The 9,042-nt window shown below is 33.1% G+C and overlaps 1 long non-coding RNA gene across 1 annotated transcript; it reads right to left on the bottom strand.

Moving 5' to 3' along the window:
* Positions 1 to 3,029: 3,029 nt before the first annotated feature.
* LOC108360576 (uncharacterized) lies at positions 3,030 to 3,941 on the bottom strand. Its single transcript, XR_001847136.1, has 2 exons — positions 3,480 to 3,941; positions 3,030 to 3,410 (listed from the first exon to the last, which is right to left on the bottom strand). It is a non-coding gene; the product is annotated as an uncharacterized LOC108360576 (long non-coding RNA).
* Positions 3,942 to 9,042: the final 5,101 nt, after the last annotated feature.

Here is a 9,042-nt window from a genome sequence, read left to right on the forward strand (position 1 = left end):
TCAGTATAATCATTTAAAACTTGGCAGAGTTCACGGAGCAGCATGCTTAGGGACCTGTTGTATGCATAACGAGCACTTGCGCTACAGATGCTCTCAATGATGTTACAAACCTATAGACCTTCTCGCAATGTTAACCGCATCAGCGTCTGCTCTAAGATATATATAGGATATATAGGAAGATGGAATGATCAGACGTGGTAGATAATTTCCCAATTTCCCAATTTCCTCCAATTGTAATACTTTATACCGATTACATACCATAAAAAGGAATTATACGGGCTATTCGGGCTTCTTCTTTCGTTGTGAACCGACTCAGACAGGGAACTCGATACTTCCATCTGGATACATCATCGAGTTCTCCAAAATTAAAAACGAAATTGAAACAAGCGTTTCTATGAATCCCTGTGAATAAGAAGACCAACCCTTTAGCCTGGTTTTGCAAGTGTTTTTCGGGTTTCAAAATAGAACGCGAAGCTGACGTTTTCTCTGAATTCCTGGGAAGTATTATTCGCTATCGCTGAAATCGGTTTTTTTTTTTTAGCGTAGTTTGCGCCACCGTCAAAGCCAGTGTATCTCCATTTTCTCTGACATCCGATCATCCATTATTGCCTTGGCTTTTTTTACTACAAAGTCGAACATGATTAAGGAGTGTAGAACTCTTTTTTAACACAGTTAGTAGTCATTTCAAATTTGATTCATTTGGGTCTCAACATTCGCGGATCTGAGATTTTCCTAAATAAATTATTCAGGATTTAAATATTTTGCTCGGGGGAAAATTTTTCGAAGCCTTAGGAAATTTAAATAAGGTATTTATACATATTTAATGTTACCCTTTATTTGTTTAAAAAAAATATTTCTTAAGGATTTTTCGCACATTATTTTCGAATTATGATATGTTTCGAGCACCAATTCTAAAAACAAATTTAGGTTTTTTATAATAATTTGCCTTAATTTATAGAAAAATCTAAACTGGATTAATCTGCAGCAATATTAACAAAAGTATTATTTTGGAAAGTTTCGAAGTATATTTTCGACGCGTCCTAGCTCACAAGTAGTCCGAAAAACTTTGGATGAAGACAAAATATATCACAATTTTCGCAGACATACATGAGCTTAATATCTAAAATTAAATTTCAAAATCCTTTTTCGAGCTTAAAGGATTACACCAAACTGGTGCCAAGACCACTTTTATTTTAATTTTTCAGAACAGGCGAGAAATCTATGTGGTTTCTTATTACCCGCTATTCTGCATCAAAAACTAATTAAAAAAAAAATGGCACCTTTACCCCTTTAGGTAGCGGTATAAGTCCATCCATTAGCCCTCTCTTTTCAAGATGGCCTACAAAATTTATCAATCGGGCACCGTCTGAAAACTACATAAAATTGTTATTTTTTAAGAAGATAGCATTTAGATACAGCGCTACGTATGGAAAAAATTGATTTTTTTTTTTGCAAAAATGGCACCGGACCTGAAATTTCAGAAAAATGTTTAGTTGATTAAATTCATTATTTAAAGGCTCAAGAAAAATCACAAATAATATTCTTCATTATTTCCGTTGCCTGAAAAGTACTTTGATGCTGCTGTAAATTTTTTTGAAAAAATAAATATGTATACGAGAATTTTTTCTTTGAGAGCTGCATATTGATTTAAGAAGTTTTGATAGAGTAAAAATTCTTTTCAATTTCTTGTGCGGAATTTAATATGAATTTTTCGTTTTGCTTAACAGCTGCAGACGGCCCTTTAAAAGGGGGACATAGAAGACAAAAATTTTACGTATAGTGGAGAGCAAAAATTAGTACATCGTGATTTTTGTAAAATATTTGTCAGGTTTTTAATCTAAGTTTTTTTTTGTTATTTCTTTATAAAAAATATGGTTCATGGTTTAACCAAACCCATATTAATTAAACATTCGAACTTAGTACGGAGCTTAGAAAAATTCAAAAAATTTTCGTTAAAAAATTGAAATTTTTAATCTGAATTTTTAGAAAATTCCTGGCTATGCAATTTTAAGCCTATTAAATTTTAGTGTAATAAAGCACAAATTTTCAGCGGCTGGAAAATGGCTTTGATCTTTAATAACTTTTTTTCTGACAGGTTATGCGGTTTATAAAAACTTCCATAAGAAATACATGCTTATATGGAAAAAATTTTAATAGCCGTCAGCAAAGAAAAAATAAATAAAATTTAAAGCGATTTTTTAGCCTCTTCCACTTTATTATATTATACTAAAATTTATTTTCTAAAAATACAGATTAAAAAGTTCAAAATTTTAATGAAAATTGTATTAATTTTTATGAGCTCTGTATAAAGTTAGATTTATATGATTTTGGTTAAAGCATGAACTATATTTTTATAAAAAAAAAAACGCAAAAATTTTAGCTTTGAAAACAGTTCTCCCCACTGTGACGCTACAAACATTGATTTAATTTTGGTAAAATTTTTAAAAAAGTCGTTTCGAGAAAAACGCAAAAAAAAATTAACTGCCGCAGCTCCTGAAGTATGTTGAAATGTATGTAGAATTTATTAAGAAATGTTTTTTTTTTTTAAATATTTTTATTAATTTTTCGTATATCACTTTAAAAAATATCAAAAATCAGATTTTTAAAGTTCAGTATGGGAATAGTAGCTAAATAGATTTAAAATCTCTTTGCCCTATCTTCATTTTCTTCCTCACTATATTTAAGATTGTAGGTCAATAAAATTTATCAACTCACTTTGTATATTTTTTCGATCTTAATCCGTCCATGGCTATCGTTTCAGCATAGGCATATACCCGTACATTTGAATACACAGAATTCTTCACTTTCTAGTTAGCAGCACAAAATATTTTTCAAACCAATTTTGTCACAAATTTTTCAAAAATTTACTTCGGTTTTGCTTTCAATGGAAAAAAGCAAAAAAAAAAACCTAAATTAAAATTCTTTAATGCCACTGCTCTGAGGTTTTTATTGTTGCATCTTTATTATTTTTTAATCCAGCTACAGCTTTGCCTTTCGAATTCTTCGCGTTGCACCCGCGTCTCTCTGCACTGCTACAAAATGTTTTATTTTGAACGCTTTTTGAAATTTAAAACAGCATTTTTCTGTTTTTTTTTTTCTTCCACACAAATTTTGCAACAGGCAACAAGTAATGAGTGAGCTGCCGAGAGTATTGGAGCAGAGGAGGGGGGGGGGATTGAAAACAGCAGCAGTAGCCAAAGGCGATGCTGTTGTTAAGATTGCTGCTTTAGTTGTTGTTTTTGCTTTTGTGTACGAATACTGTGGCGTTTTGTCGTGATTGCTCGTCGTGCTGACTACTGCTGTGATATTATTATTAAATTTTGTTTGTTTTTTAATTTTAATTGATTTTTGATCTTTCCTTATTCGCTTGAATTTTACTCAACACTTGCAATTGCTGTTCGCTTCGTTTGCTATAGAGAGGTTTTGAGTGCGAAAATTGCTTTTAAAAACTTATATTTTTAAAAATAACACTCACTCACTTTTTTAGAACGGTTTTTAGGATCTCAATTGAATTTGCCTTTTTTCGCATACGCTTAACTTTTCAGTTGAAAATATGCACCCGGAGACGCGTTATTAACCACAATATACTCGCCTGTGTATGTATATTTGGCAAATTTACATATACGCACAGACACACACTCTCAGCCAACCAACAACAAAAAAAAACCGAATTGTGGCCGTCGTCTGCCTGCTTAAACTGGTCGGCGCACACTGAAGTCAGCGAACGCTTTTGCAGCGCCGCCAAGTCAATCAAAACGGCTTGTGGTTTGTTGGAGAGCGTTTAGCGAGCGGCTAATAGACAAAAACCAAAGCTGAACTAAATTGAGCTAGCGCATAGACCATTCAAAAGCCCTCGATTTTGGCTAAGAAAAAACCAAAGACTGTAGTGGAAGAGCGTAGAAAAGCTAGCTGAAAAAAAACTAGGCGAGCGAATAAGAAGCCAACAACGATGGAGGCTAAAGCTATAGCTTTGAGTAATGCATTGGGCTAGTCGTGGCTAACTGTTAGTCAAACTGGTAAGTTGTCATTTTTTTGGTTGTCTTGTGTGTTTTTTGTTGTGTTTCTCCTCGCTTTTGTTGTGTCTTTTTTGCGGCCAACTGCTAAGTTGGCAATTAAGCACTAAGCGAATTTGGGAAACGCTGCACAACTGTTAAAAGAGTGCATTAAGCTGAGCATATTTGTGTGTGCATAAAATGTCTAAGTGAAGTTTAGCTACTCTTTCACGAACAAGTTCTCTCTCTCACCATGGCTTCGTTCTTGTCTTTTACTCCCTTACACAGTAGCAGAAGCTTACAAAAGCCTAACTGCACCATGAAAAGTATCTTTGAAGTCGCCAAGACCAAAGTTTCCTTTTGAAATTACTAAACTTCAGTTTTGTAAACTGCACTCGCCGTGAGCGCAGCATTCGAAGCTAAGCAAAAAACCGGGCAAGCGCTTCAAAATGAGAGCGACTTTAGCAACGCTACGCAAGCGTATTTAATTAAAAGTTTATAGCTCCTGCTGTGTAGCGGCGTATAAACATTTGGGTGCTAAAAAAGTATGCTTGCACACGTATTTGTGCTAGTATTTACTTTGTACTCGCGTTTATACAGTGGCGGTCAAAAATGGCTGAATGGTGTTTCGTTTTTAATATTTACTAATTTTTTTTTAAGCGAAATTTTTTTTATATTTTTTTATAAAAATATGGTTCATGCTTTAACAAAAACTATATTAGTAACCCTTTCAAACTTTATACCAAATTTAGAAAAACTCCACGAGTTTTTATCTAAAGTTCGACCTTTTCAATCAGAATTTTTTGAAATATTTTAGGTTATGGCCTATAAAATTTTAGTAAAATAAGTGCAGGTTTTGAGCGCCAAAAAATTGCCTTGATTTTTAAAAAGTTTTTTTGCTTACGGCTTTTGCAGGTTTCTTTCATATAAATAGCGATTTTTAGGACAACTGGCATTGACTTTTTTTTATTTTTTTTAGCAAACGGCCTTGCGCATATTCTTCCACAATAAATTCATGTTTATATGTAAACCAGTGCAAAAAGCCGCCACCAAAAAAAATATATTAAAAATCAATGCGATTTTTTAGTCGCTTAAAACTTGTATTTATTTTACTAAAATTTTATAAGCCTATTAACTGCATTTCCAAAAAAAATTTGGTTAAAAAGCTCGAAATTTAGATACAAATTTATGCAATTTTTCTAAGTTCTGTATAAAGTTTGAAAGTAGTTGTTGTTATAGCAAAACCATATTTTTATAAAAAAATCTAAAAAAATATTAGCTTGAAAAACATTGAAAATATTAAAAACGAAACCCAATTCATCCATTTTTACCGCCACTGTAAGTACGTGTGTACCAATTTATGTATATATAGTTAAGTAACACTACGTTCAATTGCTCAGGTATGTAACTCCTCACTGTTGCCGCCACCATCGTTTAAGCCGCCATTATTCTAGCCAAAGCTTTGCAAATTACTTTGTGCGTTTTACATACATAAATGCATATATATTCAGTGTAAGTATGTATGAGTGTATTTGTATTTATTTACATGCTCACTCGTTTTTGAGTTCATGCTTTTGCATTTTTTTTAATGATTTTTTACTGCTGCAGCTGCCTTTTGCTTCGTCGCTTCGTTATGCGAACTAGTGCAAAAGTGGGAGCTTTGTCTTAATGAAAGCGAAAGTAGTTATATTATCACTTTTGATATTGCTCTTCTGTATTTTAAGTTTTCCTCATTACTCTGTCAAAGTTTAAGTTACAAAAATTTTGCTGGAAAAACTCAGCGAGCAGTTCGATTTTTCGTGCAGGCACATGGATTTATTTAGAATTTATTTCCTCTCCTGTAAAATTTTGTATAAATGGATCTAGCAGCTTTTCGCTTTAAACTAGCGATATATTCATATTTAGGAGGTGAATAAAAAAAAGTCATTGTAGAAGCCCTCTTCCTCCTCTTTTGCGCATTAGACCTTCTGTATTTCATTCTTTATTGTCTATTTTTTTATCAAAAAGCACCTTTTAATGAACTTTTAAAAAAAAACCGACATGCGTTTTTCCGTTCTTGCGACCATTGAAGCGGATTTATTGATGCAAGAACAGCAAAAATCGGTGTTTAAAACTAGTTTCAGGTAAGAAGAAAAGAACAAAAAAAATTTAAGCAAACAATTCTCGGAGGACTACTCAAGCTCTGATGAAGTATATATTTAGTTAATTCGAAGGCTTAAGTCAGTGCCAAACTCGTGTCTAGTCGAGTCTAAGAACGCCTCGCAGACAATATAATTCAAGCTATAATATACATCGAATATAGCTCTTATTTTTATGTATAGAGACGGAAGACATCGAAAGCCTTGACCCTATCAGTGAGATACTTTAACCTACTAAAACCAACTCTTCTCGTCCGGTTTTCCTCCCTATTCCTACAGTCAAGTATTTCACCAGGAGGCCGATTGGCCAACTTGCTCGAAATTGTCCATGGGACTGGTTACAACTGCGACGGAAGGAGATGTAATAGTTCAGTCAGATTCTCACAAACAACAATTTTTGGTACAATTATTATCCTTTCGGCAAAAGGAGCACAGTGTGCCAGCAATACATACGCTGTCCATTATTTGTCTCCCCCTCCCGGGCTATTCTCCTTAGCCAGTCCAATGAGTACTACGAGTACGCGCTCCCTCCTGTATGGGCATTCAGGAAAAAATTGTCTGCCTGTACCACGCCAAAAATTCGTATGTGTCTTATTCATGTATACTTGGCACTATTGTTGGCTCCGGACTAATTGCATACCCCCTTAGATTCTGTAAACCACGAACATTTTTTCGATCTTTAGTCTAAACTTACATTGCTGAACAATTACTTAAGAGCTACGAACGATTAAATCGTTGGTCCTTCGACTTAATTTGCCATTACTGCGAACTCTGATTTGATATGCTCGCCGTAAACTCTTTCGGAATTTTATAAAGACCAAAAGACGTAGACGCGCTGCATGATCTCATAGTTGCCATTACACACAGCCACCGTCCTAAAGTCATCACTAAAAAGGATTTTGCTTAAGCACCTGAAGTGAAGCCTAGTTCTGGTAAAGAATGCGTCGTATATTCCAAAAATGACTCTCGGTTTTTTCTATGTAGAAACACGGGATACTCTCCCAACAAGCTTCTAAACAACTTTTGTGTCTGTAATTCTTTGGGAAAACGATTATGGGAAAATGAATTTATAAAGCTAAAGCACTCCCCATGGAACTTTGCTTCATGCTCTATTGGGTGTTTGATTTAAACACCAAAAACTTGAAAACTCGAAAACCAATAAAGTTTCCATACACATTCTTTCGGTTCAGTCAAAGTTTTAAGACTTTGTAAGTTTGTAAGTAAGGGAATATCCCTCAAATTTTAAATTTAAAGCATGGGTATTCTTTACAAAACCACTGTTGTGGTTACTTTTCAGAATTTTAAATTTTTATATTTTGCATAATTTCAGTATGCTGAAAAAAATTTAATAACACGCTCAAGTACGTACTTAAAATAAATATTAAAAAAAAAAACCGGTCACCAAGAACCAAAGCGAAAAATTGGGAATTGAATTCGAATAGAGGAAGTGAGAAAGGGTCAAAAACTTGCACTTTTGCGAGTCATTACACCACTTAGTGATTCACATATGCATATATTTAGTATAAACGTAAAACAAAAATTAAATAAGCATAACAGTATTAGGGTGATACTTAAATAATATGAAAAACTAAGTTTTATATGGAACATCGCCTTATTGTGCCCTGTGACCAAAATAAGGACTTTTACGAAAATTTAAAAACTTTAAAACAGTTTCAGTGGGTTGCTACCAAGCTCCGAAAAACTAAAATCTGTTAAATTTTACATATTTTTAGATACATTTGGCATAGTCATCGCCAAATTGCTTCATGGTGCAATATTAGTATCTCTAAATCTAAATAACACTAGGCTACAAATAATTATCTTGAAAAAAAAAATACCAAGAAAATCATGTGTAAGGCAGAATTAGTATGGACTCAGAGCTCCAAACGCATTTTTCCATTTTTTTTTTTTATTGTAGCGACTCCTAAAAAATTATTAAAAAATTTAGGAGCTGATATTCTAAGGACCCCCATAACGCGCATTTAAATCGAGGTTAAGGTTCACTGATACTTTACACAAAAAGTACATACTTATAAACATATGACAAGCGCATTGAACCAAAAACTGTCGCTAAGCTAAATAAATACATACATGCACACGTATTTAAAAATCACAACCAAAAAAAAAAAATTAAAACAAAATAAAACAACAACTACTAAAAAATAATTGACTTACACGTATTTTGAGCCCACTTATCAGTCAGTCACAATATGAATGAATACCGCATAAAATAAGCTACCGCAATTACATACCTACATGTACATATGTATGTATACAATACGAGTACAATACAATTTTAATGAGTGAGCAACGCTGCGCTTAATTAGNCAAAAAAAAAAATTAAAACAAAATAAAACAACAACTACTAAAAAATAATTGACTTACACGTATTTTGAGCCCACTTATCAGTCAGTCACAATATGAATGAATACCGCATAAAATGAGCTACCGCAATTACATACCTACATGTACATATGTATGTATACAATACAAGTACTAATACAATTTTAATGAGTGAGCAACGCTACGCTTAATTACTACTTAAGTATGACTAAAAACAAATGCATAATTTGCATAATAATCAGTAAAAATGTCAACATTTATATAATTGGGAAGCGAACTTGCAAAGGCAACACAAAAAAAAAAATTATTGACAAAACGTATGATATACAGCACAGATCATTCGGATACAAATATGCAACAAAATGAATTAAGACTGGGCGCNTACTTAAGTATGACTAAAAACAAATGCATAATTTGCATAATAATCAGTACAAATGTCAACATTTATATAATTGGGAAGCGAACTTGCAAAGGCAACACAAAAAAAAAATTATTGACAAAACGTATGATATACAGCACAGATCAATCGGAGACAAATATGCAACAAAACGAATTAAGACTGGGCGCAT

The sequence above is a fragment of the Rhagoletis zephyria genome, unplaced genomic scaffold, assembly GCF_001687245.7.
Source record: "Rhagoletis zephyria isolate East Lansing unplaced genomic scaffold, Rhagoletis_zephyria_1.1 Rzeph_scaffold_00589, whole genome shotgun sequence".
In the NCBI taxonomy this organism is placed as follows: domain Eukaryota; kingdom Metazoa; phylum Arthropoda; class Insecta; order Diptera; family Tephritidae; genus Rhagoletis; species Rhagoletis zephyria.